Source organism: Bombina bombina, chromosome 8 (genome assembly GCF_027579735.1).
Source record: "Bombina bombina isolate aBomBom1 chromosome 8, aBomBom1.pri, whole genome shotgun sequence".
NCBI classification, from domain to species: Eukaryota; Metazoa; Chordata; class Amphibia; order Anura; family Bombinatoridae; genus Bombina; species Bombina bombina.
This window is the reverse complement of record NC_069506.1, coordinates 347742411-347749720: the sequence shown is the minus strand read 5'-3', so window position 1 is coordinate 347749720 and position 7310 is coordinate 347742411.

The following is a 7310-nucleotide window of genomic DNA, read 5'->3' as shown; positions in this document are numbered from 1 at the left end:
CATGCTATGACAATAATGTGTTCTGTTACATAGACAATATACATATTAAACCTAAAGCATCATGCTATGACAATAATATGTCCTGTTACATAGACAATATACATATTAAACCTAAAGCATCATGCTATGACAATAATGTGTCCTGTTACATAGACAATATGCATATTAAACCTAAAGCATCATGCTATGACAATAACGTGTCCTGTTACATAGACAATATACATATTAAACCTAAAGCATCATGCTATGACAATAATATGTCCTGTTACATAGACAATATACATATTAAACCTAAAGCATCATGCTATGACAATAATGTGTCCTGTTACATAGACAATATGCATATTAAACCTAAAGCATCATGCTATGACAATAATGTGTCCTGTTACATAGACAATATGCATATTAAACCTAAAGCATCATGCTATGACAATAACGTGTCCTGTTACATAGACAATATGCATATTAAACCTAAAGCATCATGCTATGACAATAACGTGTCCTGTTACGTAGACAATATGCATATTAAACCTAAAACATCATGCTATGACAATAACACATCCTGTTACATAGACAATATGCAGATTAAACCTAAAGCATCATGCTATGACAATAACGTGTCCTGTTACATAGACAATATACATATTAAACCTAAAGCATCATGCTATGACAATAACGTGTCCTGTTACATAGACAATATGCATATTAAACCTAAAGCATCATGCTATGACAATAACGTGTCCTGTTACATAGACAATATGCATATTAAACCTAAAGCATCATGCTATGACAATAACGTGTTCTGTTACATAGACAATATGCATATTAAACCTAAAACATCATGCTATGACAATAATATGTCCTGTTACATAGACAATATGCATATTAAACCTAAAGCATCATGCTATGACAATAACGTGTTCTGTTACATAGACAATATGCATATTAAACCTAAAGCATCATGCTATGACAATAACGTGTTCTGTTACATAGACAATATGCATATTAAACCTAAAGCATCATGCTATGACAATAACGTGTCCTGTTACATAGACAATATACATATTAAATCTAAACCATCATGCTATGACAATAACGTGTCCTGTTACATAGACAATATACATATTAAACCTAAAGCATCATGCTATAACAATAACGTGTCCTGTTACATAGACAATATACATATTAAACCTAAAGCATCATGCTATGACAATAATGTGTTCTGTTACATAGACAATATGCATATTAAACCTAAAGCATCATGCTATGACAATAACGTGTGTCCTGTTACATAGACAATATACATATTAAACCTAAAGCATCATGCTATGACAATAATGTGTTCTGTTACATAGACAATATGCTTATTAAACCTAAAGCATCATGCTATGACAATAACGTGTCCTGTTACATAGACAATATACATATTAAACCTAAAGCATCATGCTATGACAATAATGTGTTCTGTTACATAGACAATATACATATTAAACCTAAAGCATCATGCTATGACAATAATATGTCCTGTTACATAGACAATATACATATTAAACCTAAAGCATCATGCTATGACAATAATGTGTCCTGTTACATAGACAATATGCATATTAAACCTAAAGCATCATGCTATGACAATAACGTGTCCTGTTACATAGACAATATACATATTAAACCTAAAGCATCATGCTATGACAATAATATGTCCTGTTACATAGACAATATACATATTAAACCTAAAGCATCATGCTATGACAATAATGTGTCCTGTTACATAGACAATATACATATTAAACCTAAAGCATCATGCTATGACAATAATGTGTCCTGTTACATAGACAATATACATATTAAACATAAAGCATCATGCTATGACAATAATGTGTCCTGTTACATAGACAATATGCATATTAAACCTAAAGCATCATGCTATGACAATAACGTGTCCTGTAACATAGACAATATACATATTAAACATAAAGCATCATGCTATGACAATAATGTGTCCTGTTACATAGACAATATACATATTAAACCTAAAGCATTATGCTATGACAATAACGTGTGTCCTGTTACATAGACAATATGCATATTAACCCCTTAGTGACCGAGGACATGCAGGGTACGTCTGAAAAAAAAAGGCAGTTAACGCCTGACGACGTACCCTGCACGTCCTCGGCTAAAGTGAGTGCTGGAAGCGATCAAGATCGCTTCCAGACACTATTACAGTACCGCAGAGATGCATCGATGTCTGGGCATCCCTGCAGTGCTGTTACGGAGTGCCGGGACCGGATTGATCACTCCCCCTTGAGTGATCACTTCCGGTTTTGCTCCACGTGGAGTCCGGCAGTGCAGCAGAGCATCGGAAGCGATCGGACACGCTTCCGATGCTCTGCTAGTGTGCTAAGTGCCTCGGTGGGTCGAGGCACTTAGTTAGTGAATAAATGTAATTAAAAATGGGGGAAAAAAAATAAAATATAAAATAAAAAAGCCCCCACATATAGCCCCCCCCCTCCCCCATGAGGCTTCCAAAATGGCGATGCCCAGTGCATCATGGGGCCTCTGGGGGTGTCCCTAGCCTGTCTCACCATAGGGGCAAGCTAGGGTCACCCAATCTGAGCCTTCTTACAAAAAAAAAAAAAATAATAATAAAATCTCCCATTTGTCTGATCAGGTCAATATTTGTAAATATGACTCTGATCAGTGTGGATCTCCCTCCCTCTCCTCACTTGCTATTTTGTTGGAGAGAGAGAGAGACCTGTATTTAGCAGAGAGAGAGATTTATTTCTTTTATTTGTTAAAAAATTTAAAATCCAAAGGCTCTTTTCAGAGCCATTAACCCCTAGCTTGCCAGTGATCACTATAAATCACTGGCAGTAGCACAGCTGCACTTTTTTTTGCTGTCTGTGCATTTTTTTAGGGGTTAATTTTTGTTGTTGTATTTTTTTTTTAAAACCCAAAGGCTCCTTTCAGAGCCATTTAGCTAATTTAATTTAATTTAAAGAGTATTTAACCCCTAGCTTGCCAGTGATCCCTATAAATCACTGGCATTAGCATAGCTGTACTTTTTTGCTGTCTGTGCATTTTTTTAGGGGTTAATTTTTGTTGTAATTTTTTAAAAACCCAAAGGCTCCTTTCAGAGCCATTTAGCTAATTTAATTTAATTTAAAGAGTATTTAACCCCTAGCTTGCCAGTGATCGCTATAAATCACTGGCATTAGAATAGCTGTACTTTTTTGCTGTCTGTGCATTTTTTAGGGGTTAATTTTTGTTGTAATTTTTTAAAAACCCAAAGGCTCCTTTCAGAGCCATTTAGCTAATTTAATTTAAAGAGTATTTAACCCCTAGCTTGCCAGTGATCGCTATAAATCACTGGCATTAGCATAGCTGTACTTTTTTTAAAAAAAAACAAGGGCCATTTAGTTAATTAATTAATTTTGGTTTTCTGTGACAGATACAATAATGTCAAAGAAAACATATAGTGCTGAGGAGGCATATGCCATCCTTGCGTCAGAGTCAGATGCCTCTATGTCTGACTCAGACCCCAATTTTGACCCTGCCATATGCTCAGATACATCATTAGATGCAGTCTCAACTGATAGTGATGTATCTGTGGCTGCTAGCCCCCCTGCCAGCCCCCCTGCTAGCCCCCCTGCCAGCCCCCCTGCTAGAAGGAGGCGTGTTGCTGCCATTGCCGCTGAAGAGTGGGTAACGCCTCATCTCCAGAGGCCAGATATCCCACCCTTCACAGCAAATGCTGGCATAAATATAGATGTGGCAGGTTTTAGCCCCCAACAGTTTCTGGAGGTGTTTCTGGGTGATGATGTATTGGGGAACATTGTCGCCCAAACTAATTTATATGCCCATCAGTACCGTGCTGCAAAGCCTGAAACATATTTGGCAAAGCAGCAATGGGCCCCCATCAATGTGCCAGAATTTAAAAAATTCTGGGCATTGACTATGCTGATGGGCATCATAAAGAAACCCTCCGTTCGCTCCTACTGGAGCAGTAGCCCCATCTGCTCTACCCCCATTTTCTCCCAGAGTATGTCGAGGCAGAGGTATGAAATGATTCTTCATTTCATGCACTTCAGCGACAACAGCCTGTGCCCCCCTAGGGAGCATCCCCAATTTGACAGGCTGTATAAAATCCGCCCCCTGATTACCCACTTTTCTGCCAGGTTTGCAGAGTCTTATACACCTGGCCTGGAAGGAATATATGCGTTGATGAATCCCTGATGAAGTATAAGGGAAGGCTGGGATTCAAGCAGTATATTCCTTCCAAGCGCTCCAGGTATGGGGTAAAGGTGTATAAGCTCTGTGAGAGCGAGACTGGGTATACTCAGGCCTTCCGGGTGTATGAGGGAAAGGATAGCCACCTTGACCCTCCAGGTTGCCCAGAACATATGGGAACCACTGGCAAGATTGTCTGGGACCTGATATTACCCCTAATGAACAAAGGGTATCACTTGTACTTAGACAATTTTTATAAAAGTGTCCTTTTGTTCAAGCTACTGTATTGCTTTGATACAGTAGCTTGCGGTACTATTAAAAAGAACCGCAAAGGTTTCCCAGGACAATTTGTACGCACCCGGCTACGAAGGGGGGAGACCTCAGCTCTGCGCCAAGAGGAGCTGTTGGCACTTAAGTACAGAGACAAGAAGGATGTATACCTTCTTACCACCATCCACACAGAGAGGGCGGTGGCGGTCTCTGTACGTGGCAGAGCTGAGATCATAAGGAAGCCAGTGTGCATCAAGTCTTATAACCGGCATATGGGTGGGGTTGATCTGGCAGATCAGCTGCTGCAGCCCTACCTAATTATGCGGAAGACAAGGGCCTGGTACAAAAAGGTTGCATTTTACCTAATGCAGATTGCAACCCACAACGCTTTTTTGTTGTTCAAAAAAGCAAACCCCGGAATAAAACAGACTTTTTTACAATTTCAGCTCCAGATCATTTCGGGGATTTTGTACCATGATGCACCTGCTCCCCGGGCGGTGATGGGAGAGAGCAGAGTTGGGGCTACTCATTTTATTTTTAAAATCCCCCCTACTGCCGCAAAGCAGAGACCACAAAAAAAATGCAGAGTCTGTACCAAGAGGGGGCAGAGAAGGGACACTGTATATCACTGTCCTGATTGCCCTGGACAGCCTGGACTCTGCATTGGGGACTGCTTCAAGCGGGACCATACAATGGTCAATTTTTAAAAAATAAATACATTTGCTGTTATTTTTTTTTTTGTTATGTTTACTGTTAAATTTTTTGTTGTTATTTTTTTACTTTTAATGTGCTAGATTTTTACATTTCACTAATATATTTTTTTTTCTAAAATGGGGCTGTTCTTTTTTTTTTTTTACAAAAACCCCTGTCAAACCTATGCATGGGGGACATAGGTGTTCTCAAGATGCCTTGCAGAAAACAACCTGTAGTATTTTTTTGCAATAACTTACAACAGTCTCTCCTAAATCATAGTCAAAAAGCAATGTGTGTGTAAAAATGAAAATTGAAAAAATGCCACCATACACTTTCTCCAATTTTTTTGGCTAAAAAGGCATCAAAGCACACCATATACAATACCTTGGGGTGTCAACATTTCAAAAATATGCACATTCATGGCAATAAATAAAAGTGGGGTTTACAATAGGCCCCAAACTAAAGATAGGCCTATCAGAAGAAATACTCTCACTTAATAACTAAAATCACAAGTCATAAAATTGTAACATAACCTTCCCAAAATCCTGTCAAACCTATGCATGGGGGGCATAGGTGTACTCAGGGTGCCTAGCAGAAAACAACCTGAAGTATTTTTTTGCACTAACTTACAACAGTCTCTCCTAAATCATAGTCAAAAAGCAATGTGTGTGTAAAAATGAAACTTGAAAAAATGCCACCATACACTTTCTCCAATTTTTTTAGCTAAAACAGTTACTTCAAATGCATCAAAGCACACCATATACAATACCTTGGGGTGTCAACATTTCAAAAATATGCACATTCATGGAAACAAATAAATTGGGGTATGTTAAAATACCCCCAAAAAGACAATAGGCAAAGAAAATATGTTAAATGTGAAAAAAAAAATCACAAACGCATGTTGGACATTTGGCATTACACCCCCGAACAAGCCAAGAAACTTATGCATAGGTGGTATCACTGTACTCAGGAGATGTTGGTGAACACATATTGGGGTCTTCTTTGGCAGTAACACATAACAGGAGCTGAGAATTCATGTCTAAAGTACAATGTGTGTGAAAAATAACACACAAAAAATGACTGCCTAATAGTTTGACAAAGAATTAGTGCATGGAAAGTGTTAAAATACCAGCATTTGAAATACCCTAGGGTGTCTACTTTTCAAAAATATATGGTTTGATGGGGGTAAATTACATTGGCCGGCTTCAGAAATGTCCTACATAGGACATGGGTGCATGGGATGTGAAAATTCCAAGTTGAAAAACTGGAATGCGCCCCCTAAAATTAAGGCCTTTTAGCCCCCAGAGAACCCGACACACCTATACATGGGTGGTATCACTGTACTCAGGAGATATTGTTGAATACATATTGAGGTTTTTTTTGGCAGTAACACATAACAGGGACTGAGAATATATGCCTAAAGTACAATGTGTGTGAAAAATAACACAAAAAAAATGACTACCCAAAAGTTTGACAAAGACTAGTGGTTGAAATAGTGCATGGAAAGTGTTAAAATACCAGCATTTGAAATACCCTAGGGTGTCTACTTTTCAAAAATATATGGTTTGATGGGGGTAATTTACATTGGCCGGCTTCAGAAATGTCCTACATAGGACATGGGTGCATGGGATGTGAAAATTCCAAGTTGAAAAACTGGAATGCGCCCCCTAAAAATAAGGCATTTTAGCCCCCAGAGTACCCAACACACCTATACATGGGTGGTATCACTGTACTCAGGACTGAGAATATATGCCTAAAGTACAATGTGTGTGAAAAATAATGCAAAAAAATGACTACCTAAAAGTTTGACAAAGACTAGTGGTTGAAATAGTGCATGGAAAGTGTTAAAATACCAGCATTTGAAATACCCTAGGGTGTCTACTTTTCAAAAATATATGGTTTGATGGGGGTAATTTACATTGGCCGGCTTCAGAAATGTCCCAAATAGGACATGGGTGCATGATGACAGATGTGAAAATTCCAAGTTGAAAAACTGGAATGCGCCCCCTAAAATTAAGGCCTTTTAGCCCCCAGAGAACCCGACACACCTATACATGGGTGGTATCACTGTACTCAGGAGATGTTGTTGAATACATATTGAGGTATTTTGGCAGTAA